General features: G+C 36.8%; 1 long non-coding RNA gene across 1 annotated transcript; it reads left to right on the plus strand.

Moving 5' to 3' along the window:
- Positions 1–9,115: 9,115 nt before the first annotated feature.
- On the plus strand, positions 9,116–10,334 carry LOC118237777. The gene is made up of 2 exons (XR_004769855.1): positions 9,116–9,244; positions 10,082–10,334. It is a non-coding gene; the product is annotated as an uncharacterized LOC118237777 (long non-coding RNA).
- The last annotated feature ends 1,633 nt before the right edge of the window (positions 10,335–11,967 follow it).

Genomic DNA, 11,967 nt, shown 5'->3' on the forward strand with positions numbered 1-11,967 from the left:
GATCTGATAAGATACAGGGGGTTACTTCAATTCTTTTGATTCTGGAGGTTTGCTTTGTTGCCAACTATGTGGTCAATTTTAGAGAAGGTTCCATGTGGCACTGAGAAAAAAAGGTATATTCTTTTGTGTTTGGATGGTATGTTATGTAGATATTTGTTAAACCTAGCTGGGTTATAACTTCTGTTAGATCCTTTGTTTCTTTGTTAAGTTTCTGTCTGGTGGTCCTGTCTAGTGGTGAAAGCCAGCTGTTGAAATCTCCTCCTATAAGTGTGTGTGGTTTTATGTGTGGTTTGAGCTTTAGTAATGTTTCTTTTACAAATGTGGGTGCCTTCGTATTTGGGGCATAGATGTTCAGGATTCAGACTTCATCTTGATGGACTTTTCCTGTGATGAGTATGAAATGCCCTTTTTCATCTCTTTTGATTGTTTTTAGTTTGAAGTCTAATTTTTTAGATATTAGAAATGCTACCCCGGCTTTTTTCTTGGGCCCATTTGATTGGAAAATCTTTTCCCAACTCTTTTCTCTGAGGTAGCGCCTATCTTTGAAGTCGAGGTTTGTTTCTTGTATACAGCAGAAGGATGGATTCTGTCTTCCTATCCATTCTGTTAGCTTGTACCTTTTTATAGGCAGGTTAAGACCATTGACATTGATTGATATTAATGTCCATTGATTGTTGGTTCTTGTTTGTTTTGGATTTATTGTTGGTCATGTCATAATGTGTGGATATCTCCCTCTGTTTCTTTTCATGTTTGGTAAAATTAGATTGTCTATTGCTTATGTTTTTATAAGTGTAGTTATCTTCATTGTGTTGGAGTTTTCCTTCCAGAACTTTCTTTAGTGCTAGATTTGTGGAAATGTATTGTTTAAGTCTGGTTTTGTCATGGAATATCTTGTTTTCTTCGTCTATAGTGATTGAAAGTTTTGCTGGGTACAGTAGTCTGGGTTGGCATCCATGCTCCATTAGTGTTTGTAGGAATCTATCCAGGACTTTCTGGCTTTCAAAGTTTCCATTGAGAAGTCGGGTGTGATTCTGATAGGCCCGCCTTTATATTTTACTTGGCCTTTTTCCTTTGCTGCTCTCAATATTTTCTTTTTATTCTGTAGGTTTGCTGTTTTGATTTTTATGTGTTGAGGGGACCTCTTTTTGTGGTCCAGCCTGTTTGTTGTTCTGTAAGCTTCTTGTACTTTCATAGGCAAATCCTTATGTAGGTTGGGGTAGTTTTCTTCTATGATTTTGTTGAATATGTTTTCTGTACCTTTGAGCTGTATTTCTTCACCTTCTTCTATACCTATTATTCTTAGCTTCTGCCTTTTTACGGTGTCCCATATTTCCTGGATAGTTTGTGTTAGGAGTTTGTTGGATTTGAGATTTCTTTGGTCAATGACTGTATATCCTCTAGTGAGTCTTCAAAACTGAGAGTCTCTCTTCCATCTCTTGAATTCTATTGATTATACTCACATCTTTAGTTCCTGATCATTTGTCCAGCCTTTCTATTTCCAGCATCCACTCATTCTGTGTTTTCTCTATTGTGTCAATTTCAGCTTTCATGCCTTGAACTGTTTCGAGTGCTTCCTTCCCTTGTTTGGTTGTTGTTTCTTGTGTTTCTTTAGATTCTTCAAGAGATTTGTTTACTTCTTGAATTTTTTGGTTTCTCTTTTCCTCCGTTTCATGTAATATTTTGTTTGTTTTTCTTCTATTTCTTTAAGGATTTTCTTATTTCCTCTTTAAAATTCTCTATCATCTTCCTAAGAGAATTTTTGAGGTTCATCTCTTTTTCATCCTCTGTATTGGGCTTTGCAGATCTTGCTGGTGTGGAATCCCTAGAGTCTGGTGGTGTCATATTGGCATTTCTGTTATTGAGTGTGTTCTTATTCTGTCTTCTTCCCATCTCTTCTTCCAGTGGGTGCAGGTGGGGTCTCTTTATCTCCTCTTGTCACCTGGTGGTGTTTGTGGGCCAAGACTTCAATGTCTACAGTTCTCAACGGTCTTGCCTCTCCTGGTAGTCTGCTCATTCTATAGGGGTCAGACTGAGTAGGGGTCAGGAAGGTGGAGGGGGAAGGAACAGTGAGGTGTTTCCAGACTCAGGGAGCTCCTCTCTGCCTTGGTGGGTCCTCTCTAAGCAGGTGCAGGCCCAGATATATTTGCAAATTTAAAAATGATTATTGACTTGCATTCCATACCATATATACAATTAGAATTATTAATTGAATTAACTGCCCATTTTAAAACATGCTCTAAAAGTGGTTAGTTTACTTTATCATTATATGTATTTGTGTATAAATAGAGTATCATTACATTCATTGTGGAATCTTCTTAAGTTAAATCTAATTAGTTGTGTCCCTAATGGTATAATAATTTTACCAGGCAAAGAGAAAAGAAATGATAGCATTTCAAAACAGCCACAGTCATAAGATTTGAGTTATTAATTAGTGGATTATTGGTCAGGCTGTAACAGCTGGTTAATTCCTTTCACATGTGACATACCCTTGAGCCATATAGCACCAGGCAGAGCTTATTTTCATGATTTACCTTCATTACTTACATCATAGAGCTTTTGGACTCCATACCATTCGTTCACCTGTGAACAGTTTGCCACCTTGGAATTGTACTGCAATATTTTCTGGGTATCTTATTTATATGGAATTTATAGCTCTTTGACCTCCATATTATATTTGTATAGGATAATCTTTCAATCTTTATGTATTTACTCATTATAGAATCATTAAAACAAATGCTACATTACTAGTGTCTTACCTAATTAAATGTGCCAATTAAAAATGGCACTTTTAAAAATGTCACAGCAGATATGGAGCCCATTACATTGCTTTTAAGGGCATAGGGTGTCTGACACAGTAGTTATCTAGAAAGAAAATCAAATTTGTTGCAAGGTGATAATTTGTGCTTATTAACCAAAAGACCTTTCCTAACTGGCAATCTAGTAACAGATGTATGATCAATTTTACACTTGAGTTCTTCATTTCTTTGGTATAGTATCCTATTTATCTAGGACCATATGACTTACTCCAAGTTTTGTCTTAACACAGAGAAATGCAAGAAATGTATATGTACTTCACAAATGTCTACTTTATTAAATACAATACTCACATATGGCATTTTATAGTAATTAATTCAATGAAGTCAAACTTTTGTATTTTTATCCCATTAAAGGGAATTGTCCTAGCTTGGCCAAACTTTTATAATTAACTTTATTATTTGCTTTAATATGAAGTGATCCTGTTTCTTAGTACAACTCCTTTAGCCTATTGTCTTTTCATCACTGTCCTTAATAGTCTTTAAAATGCCCCTGCTTAATGTTAAGAGTAGACCTTTGCTGAGTACTATTGTTTGGATATCTAATGATCTCTGAGGGCCTATGTGTTAATGTTTGTTCCATACGTAGGGTTATCAGGAGATGGTTGAAATCTTGAGGGTTTGAAAAGATGGTTCAGTAGGTAAAACCATTTACTGCACAAGCATGAAGCCTTGAATTTTAATACCTAGAAAGAATTAAAAACCCAGATTTTACTGTGTAAATATAACCCAGACACTGTGGAGAAACAGTCATCAGAACATCTTTTGAAATTTTTGTGCCACTCTAGCTATGAGTTTAGTAAGAGACCCTGCCTCAAGTAAATAAAGTGAATAATGATGTAGCAGGATATTCAGTGTCCTCCTGTGGTCACCTAACATACTCATATATACACATGGACACATACACACACAAACACACACACTTCATATCACACGCACACACACCACATACACACACATACTACACTCACACACTACACAAGCACAAATAAAAGAATAAGTAGAAGGTTATTTCCTCTAAACAACCAACTCTTGGAGTTGTTATGAAAAAAACAACACAAATGAACAAGGACAACAAACCTATGATGGAGGACTGCTTCTGTGTATATGTTTGTCTTATTGGTTGATAAATAAAGCACTGTTGGTGTGACTAGGAGAGAAAGAGGATTCTGGTAAATGTAGTAAAGAGGAGAGTTGCCATGTGATCTGGGGGAAGAGATGATGCATGCCATTGGCATCCTCAATAAAATAAGTCTTTAAAAAATATACAAATCAATGGTTATGGTTGATACTTAAGACAGAGCTAGCAAATAAGAAATCCTAGTCATTGGCCAGCAGAATTGTAACTAATATTAATATCTGTGTGTCGTTTGGGGGCCCTAACATGGCGGCAGAACACAGGCGGCTGGCAGAAAGTGTTATCGTTACAAATGGTACCCACGTGGTTTTACGAATTTCCATATAAAAACTTCAAAAAATTAAAAAGGGATTTTAGAAGCAAAAGAATAGAGACAGCATGACGTCTTTGTAGCAGAATTTTCTTGGGTGGTCTCTTTTGCTAGAGACAAGCAGAGACTCGAGCTGGACCCTTAAGGGAGGTTCCCTGTCTCAGCATAAAAAAAAAAAAAAACCCACAGGGCTCTTTTAAGAACCCCTGCTAACAATTGATTGGTGTTTATAAGCAGCTGGCAGTGTCAATGACCACATCTCCAAGTCAGCAGCATGCTACTTGATGGCAGGATAGACCAATTCAGTGAGCACAGCTCTCAGTGCTGGTGGTAAACATACCCCCACCATCTTGGAAAGACAGCAGCTTAAACAGCCATGGCTTTAGTTTTAGCAATGTTGTTTAGGAGATAAAAGGCTTTTGGCCAGAAAAAGATAGAGATATACAGTAAAGACAGATTCGGAGGGGAAAAGTACAGCCTCTAAAGGTTTATAATGTGTTTAAAAATATATGTAGGCTTGTGAGAGAAAAGAAACAGGATAAAGTAATTGAAATAAAAAAGAGTATACAGGCAGTGGTGGCACATGTCTTTAATCCCAGCACTCCAGAAGTAGAGGCAGGCAGATTCCACAGAGAAACCATGTCTCAGGAAAAAAGAAAGAAAAGGAAGTAAAAGAAATAGAATAGCCAAGCAGTGGTGGCGCATGCCTTTAATCCCAGCATTCAGGAGGCAGAGGCAGGTGGATATCTGTGAGTTCAAGACCAGCCTGGTCTACAAGAGCTAGTTCCAGGACAGCTTCCAAAGAAACAGAGAAACCCTGCCTCGAAAAACAAATAAACAAACAAGTAATAGAATAATAAAAAGCCAGGTAAAGATGGAAAATACTCAGAAAGTCTAGATACTACATAATATAGAGTTGTATTTAAATTGTTTGATTTCTGAAGAAAGAACTAAAGCTGCTAAAATACATTTGATCATAAGTGCTGCTAAATTAATCCAACTTATATATTTTAAAAATGTTTTGACTTATAAATTTAAATGTAAGGGGAGGTTACTTGGGAAAAGTATTTTTGCTTATATTTCCACAGAAAATGTAAAGCTATGGATTCCTTCCAGACTAATAATGGTTTGATGAAGCAACACCCCCTGAAACAGTGTTCCAGGTGATCCAACATCTAAAACAGCTAAGATGATACAGCCTTACTGACATCAAAAACCAGGTCCTGGCTAGGTTTCTGTGTTTTATAATGATCCCCATGGTATGGACTTCACCCCCAACCAGAAGGAAGCAGTTTAAAATGAATGGTGCCCAAATTCCCATATACTGTTTATAAGTGTTTGTTTTCATTTAAATGGGGTTGGTTAAATGGTTAATGATCACAACCAACAACTTTTTATAGGTAAAAGAGAATTTATGGAATATAAATAATACTTATATTGGAATGGATTTTCATTTATTGATACAAATTTAAGGTCAATTTTGTAATATGTATATGCCTCCTCTTGTTTAGGTATTGTGATTATACTGATCTTTTAAAATGTAATGCATAATTAAATACAGATTATATAGTCACCTATAATAGTCAGAACTTATAATTAGGTTAGTTAGGTTTTCTAGATATACAGAGATATATTTGAGATGGATAGATATTCTTCAAGCCTTTCAAAGACCTACAGAATATATGGCATTTAAATGGTTTAGGGTTTTTCATGACAGTGAGACACAACTGCTCTTGGAACACCAATTATGTCAGAAAGGAGGATGGGCATTGAAGAAACTCAATATGGAGTTTGCCTTCAACATAGCAAGATTATCCATTTGGGCAAGAAACTACTTTTGCCTGGACTGTTTGTTAAACTGCATATGCAGGACCCAAAGGAAAGTGACTGCTGAACTTGCAAAACAAGACAGTCCTGAAGGGTTCCTGCTTCATGGAGAAGTCTGCCAGTCACATTGTGGCCTATAGGCTGAGGATGGATGCCCTAACATTACAGAAGAACTTTGGGTGACTGTCCAGGCAGTGAGTTGTCTCTGTTGGTTCTAGAGTTTATACATTATCCTTCTGTGGTCTTTGATGTAGTTGAAGACAGATAGTGATGGTTACAGTTTTCTTTAGTTATTATAAAAGGTAAGTTACATGTAAGACCTTAGACTCACAAAGATAGAAATACGATAGAATATTTTCTTTAATTCTTGCTAAATGTTAATGTTAAATATTGTAACTATAGTTCTTACTTGATAACTGCTTTGTTATATATTTTTGCTATGTTTAGGTTAAAACCCTTCTTTTTATTTAGACAGAAATGGAGGAGATGATGGGGGAGGTCCTTCTTTGTATATGTTTGTCTTATTGGTTGATGGGAGGCAAGTTAGGTGGGACTAGGAGAGAAGGAGGATTCTGGGAAATGTAGTAAAGAGGAAAGTTGCCATGTACTCCTGGAGAAGAGATGATGTATGACTCTGGCATCCTCGGTAAGATAAGTCTTTATAAAATATATAGATTAATAGTTAAGGTTGGTACTTAAGACAGTGCTAGCAAATAAGAAATCCTTGGCATTGAAAATAATATTAATCTCTGTGTGTCATTTGGGGGCCCTAACATGGCAGCAGAACTCAGGAGGCTGGTGGAAAGAGTTATCATTACAAACCTAAATATGCGTCTTAGAAAATACAGCACTGTGAGAAGTCATTAGGCAATGAGGGGTGTCCTCAGAGGGAATTGCGTGATCCTTAGATTTTAAATGTCCAAAACAGTGATATAAATACTTTTCATAAAATAAAATACATTGCCTCTGGTATTTTATTGTAGTACCGAGAAACTGTCTAGAACACAGGGTTGCATTGACATTTTTCTTGCCTCAAACTGCTTTTCTATGAAGTCTGGCTGTTGTGCTGAGAACACTAGGGAGCACATTCTGGGTACTGGGAGCAGAGGTGAATGTCAGTCATGATCAAAAGCACTGTAGGTGTTGGCAGTTCATGTTTAGCATCAAAGCTGGTAACACATTTGTTTAGGAGCATGCATTTGCTTTTCCTTTTTATCTCCAATGTAACATCTTAGGTTGATGGCTTCCCCTTTCAGAGTACTATGATTGTCACTATACTAAGTCAATGGCATAAACACATATTCTAACTTAATTTAGCTTAACAGGAAATTTTACTTACCAATACAAATTACCAGCATTATTATTTATCAACACTAAAGTAATATCTATAAATAAATTACACCATCCAATATTGTATCCTACAAAACACTCTCTCACACACACAGGCATGCATGCACATGCACAAATGCATGTACACCTACTCACCGAAATTACAGTATTCAGAATAATGATGTAAGCAGTTTTTCAGGTCTATTGCCTGGAGAGATAATAATAACTGCTAAAACTATTTTGAAAAGAGCTCTTTGAAGTGTCTGAAAATTGTTATAATGGTCATACAGAAAACATAGTGACATTTAACCAAAGTCATCTACAAATCTAGGCTTTGTGACACTTGGACCAGACAAGTCCAATCCTCTCTCCTGGTCCAGCTCAGTGTGGTGGTTGCCTTGTTGTCTATCAATGTGGCCAAGGAGAGAGAGATATCTTATTCAAAACTCCTGGTCAAATGCTATAGTACCTTTCAGGCAGTGGTGAGATATAGACATTCCTAACTAGCCTAGTGTCCTGTTGCAGAGGCTAATTTCCAAATGTGTGGCTAAGTCAGTTAATTCCCCTTTTCTACAAAGCCAATGCATAGAGTGGAGGCCGTGCCCATCTAAGGAGTATAGAGCCTTGGTTTTCCTTCCTCCATTTTGTATACATGGAATAGGATCTATGAAGGAAACAGTCACAAAGAGAAGCTACTTCTGACATTACCAACCTCCTGTCTACAAAGTACCACACATGGAAGCAAGAGAATACTATTTTATGTTCAGCTCTACATTTCCCAACAGTACAAGTAGGAAATGAAAAAATAGGTCTGAAACTCTTTTTAGTAGAACAAGCTTTTTTGAAACACGTTGAAACCTTGAGTATACTGGAGATTTTTGTTGGTACAAAAATAAAATGGAAGTACTCCAAGAGCATAGGATAAACTATAGCTCAAGTATTTAACCAGAAAAAAAAATCATGCAAGGAACAGTTGAGAGATTGTTTCCAAGATAAGAACTAATGTTGAAGGTCAGCTTCAAATACTGTCTTTGCCTAGGTTTTCAGCAGTCGTGGACTTAACTGTATAAGGTTATGAAGTAAATTTTGCCCTACAGTGTTGTAAAAAACAAACAAAAACAAAGAAACAATCATCCAGTAACTAGGTGAGTTATGCTGTGTGAAGTAATAATAAAAGAAGATGGTTTAACGTGGAAAGGAAAGAGAATTGAAGAGAACCCCATTAACACCACTATCCTGATAGGATAATTGTGTATTAGTTCAAGGCTGTGAGCTCTGAAGAGTGAACACAGAGGCTTGTCATCTGGAAAACAGAGTTCAACAATATAGTTCCTCTAAATTGCTAGAAAAATGAGCAGGTGAAAACAGAAAGCTCAGGAGTTGATACATTGTCTACAATGTCCAGTTTCATCTATGAGATGAGACACAGCAAGTTTCTATGGGACTTGGATGGCCCAAGGGTTGAGATACATAAACAAACAGGACAGTGTGGTTCAAATTTAATTTTTTAAAATATCAAACAACAAAAACTGTCTCTAATGGTTCAAAGGCTCTCTGTGTGTTGGTGGGGAATGTACTTCTATGTATGTTCTTCTTATTGGTTGTTGAATAAAGTACTGTTTGGCCAATGAGGCAGCAAGTTAGAAGGGAGTAGGAGTCAAAGAGGATTCTGGGAAATGTAGTAAAGAAGTGATGATCCAGGCAGGAAATGACCTAGCATGGAGACTCATGCATAAACAAGGGAAGAAGGAAGTGTGGTCTTTCTTCCTCCAGCAGCACCATGTGATCCACCAGCAAATGAGGATGCCTATGGAAGGCATCGATAAGGTAAGTCTTATATATGAAATATATAGATTTATGATAATTAAGACTGAGCTAAGAGATGAGAGTCCTAGTCATTGTCCAAGCAGCATTTGTACCTAATATAAGTCTCTGTGCATTAATTAGGGCCCTACCTCAGTGGGCAGAAATCAGGTAGCTGGCGGAAACCGCCCACGAGATGGTAGGGCTTGAGCAACTTTTGGCGGAAAGATTTGTCATAAAAGAATGGTGTCAGTGAGCGGGATGATCCCATGCCCCAAGGTTCCCAGAGGAAGAGTGAAACCTGTTACCACAGCCTGCCCTGTCGGGCCACTGAGAGGCAATGGAGCAGCTTCCATATGCTCTCGCAGACCCTGAGCTCTAGGGGTTTGAACTCAGCACTCCTGAGATGATAAAGACAGATCCAGATAAAGAAAAACCTCTAAAGGTTTACACCGCATTTAAAAATATATGTAGGCTTGTAAGAGAAAAAGTAACAGGAGGAAATAGAATAGCTGGTTGTGGTGGCACACACCTTTAATCCCAGCACTCTAAAAGCAGAGGCAGGCAGATTTCCACAGAGAAACCCTGTCTCAGGAAAAAAGAAACAAAAGGAAGTAAAAATAGAATAATAGAAAAGCCACCTTAAGATGAAAAATACACGGAGAGTCTGGATACTATATGCTATATTGTTGTCTTTAAATTGTTTGATTGCCGAGGAAAGACTGACTGCTGCTAAAACACATTTGATTATAAATGCTACTAAATTAAGCCAACATATACATTTTAAAAATGCTTTGACTTCAAATTTTAAGTCTAAGGACAGGCTACTTGGGAAAAATGTTTTTGCTTGTGTTTCCACAGAAAATGAAAAGCTGTGGATGCTTTCCAGACTAATATGGTTTGATTAAGCAAGACCCTCTGAAGCAGTGACCCAACTGATGCTACATCCAAAACAGCTGAGATGATACAGCCTTACAGACTACAAAAACAAGGACTTGGTCAGATTTCTGTGTTTTATCATGATCTTCATGTTATCGACATCACCTCCAATCATTTGAAATGAATGATGCCCAAGTTCCCAAATATTGTTTATAAATGTTTGTTTTCATTTAAATGGGGTTGGTTATAAATGATAATGAGCATAGTTAATCTCTTTTTAAAAGAAAAAAAGGGAAATAAGTTATAGGAATGAATACTTGCATTGGTATGGATTTTGATTTATTGATACAACTTTAAGGTCAATTTTGTGATATGTATTTCTCTTCTTTTTTAGGTATTGTGTTTATATAGATCTTTTAAAATGATATACACAATTAAAATTAAATACAGGTAATATAGTTACCTATAACAGTCAGAACTTATAATTAGGTTAGGTTTTCTAGATATACAGAGATGTATTTGAGATGTATAGGTATTCTTCAAATCTTTCAAAGACTGACAGAATATATGACATTTTAATTGTTTAGGTTTTTCTTGGCAGTGAGACACAACTGCTCTTGGCACACCAATTATGTCAGAAAGGAGGATGGGCATCAAAGAAACTTGTTTTGGTGTTTGCTTTCAACATGGCAAGATTATCCATTTGGGCAGGAAACTGCTCTTGCCTGGACTGTTTTTTTGCTGTATAAACTGGACATGCAGGACCCACAAGAAAGTGACTGCTGAACTTGCAAAACAAGACAGTACTAAAGGGTTCCTGTTAAAATGGAGAAGTGTGCCAGACACACTATGGCCTATGGGATGAAGATGGATGCCCCAACATTACAGAGGAACTTTGGGTGACTGTCAAGGTAGCCAAATGTCTCTGTCAATTCTAGAGTTTATATATTATCATTCTGTGGTTTTTGATAAAGTTGAAGACAGTTATGGTTATAGTTTTCTTCAGTTATTATAAAAGATAAGTTATCCTTATTATTTGGACATAAAAGAAGAGATGATGGGGGGATGTACTTCTATGTATGTTCATCTTATTGATTGTTGAATAAAGTACTGTTTGGCCAATGAGGCAGCAAGGGAGTAGGAGTCAAAGAGGATTCTGGGAAATGTAGTAAAGAAGTGATGATCCAGGCAGGAAATGACATAGCAGGGAGAATCATACATAAACAAGGGAAGAAGGAAGTGGCCTCTCTCTTCTATAAGTGGCATCATGTGATCTACCGGCAAGTGAGGACACCAATGGAATGTGTCCAATAACATAAGTCTTATATATAAAATATATAAGTTTATGATAATTAAGACTGAGCTAACAGATTAGAATCCTAGTCATTGGCCAAGCAGCATTTTTACCTAATATAAGTCTCTGTGCATTAATTGGGGCCTTAACTCTGTGGGCAGAACTCAGGCAGCTGGCAGAAACCACCTATGTGGCAGTAGGGCTCGGGCAGCTTTTGGCGGAAAGATTTGTCATAACATTGTGTGTGTGTGTGTGTGTGTGTGTGTGTGTGTGTGTGTGTGTGTGTGCATGTGTGTGTATTCAAAGTGCAAAAGTATATGAAGCTTTAAGAAGAAAATGCAAACATGGTGACAATGCAAAATCAAACACACAGTTTAAATATAAAGTAACATAAATAATTTTTAAGAACCAAATAAATTCCAGAAGTGATAGTGTGAAAACTGAAATGAAATATTTACTAGAGTACCAATCTAATAATTGAACTGACAACAAAATCATCAGAAAAGTTGAAAATAAATATATAACACACAATACAAGACTAGAGAGGAAAAATGAATGAACAAAAATTAACATG

This window comes from Cricetulus griseus, chromosome 4 (assembly GCF_003668045.3).
Source record: "Cricetulus griseus strain 17A/GY chromosome 4, alternate assembly CriGri-PICRH-1.0, whole genome shotgun sequence".
Lineage (NCBI taxonomy): Eukaryota > Metazoa > Chordata > Mammalia > Rodentia > Cricetidae > Cricetulus > Cricetulus griseus.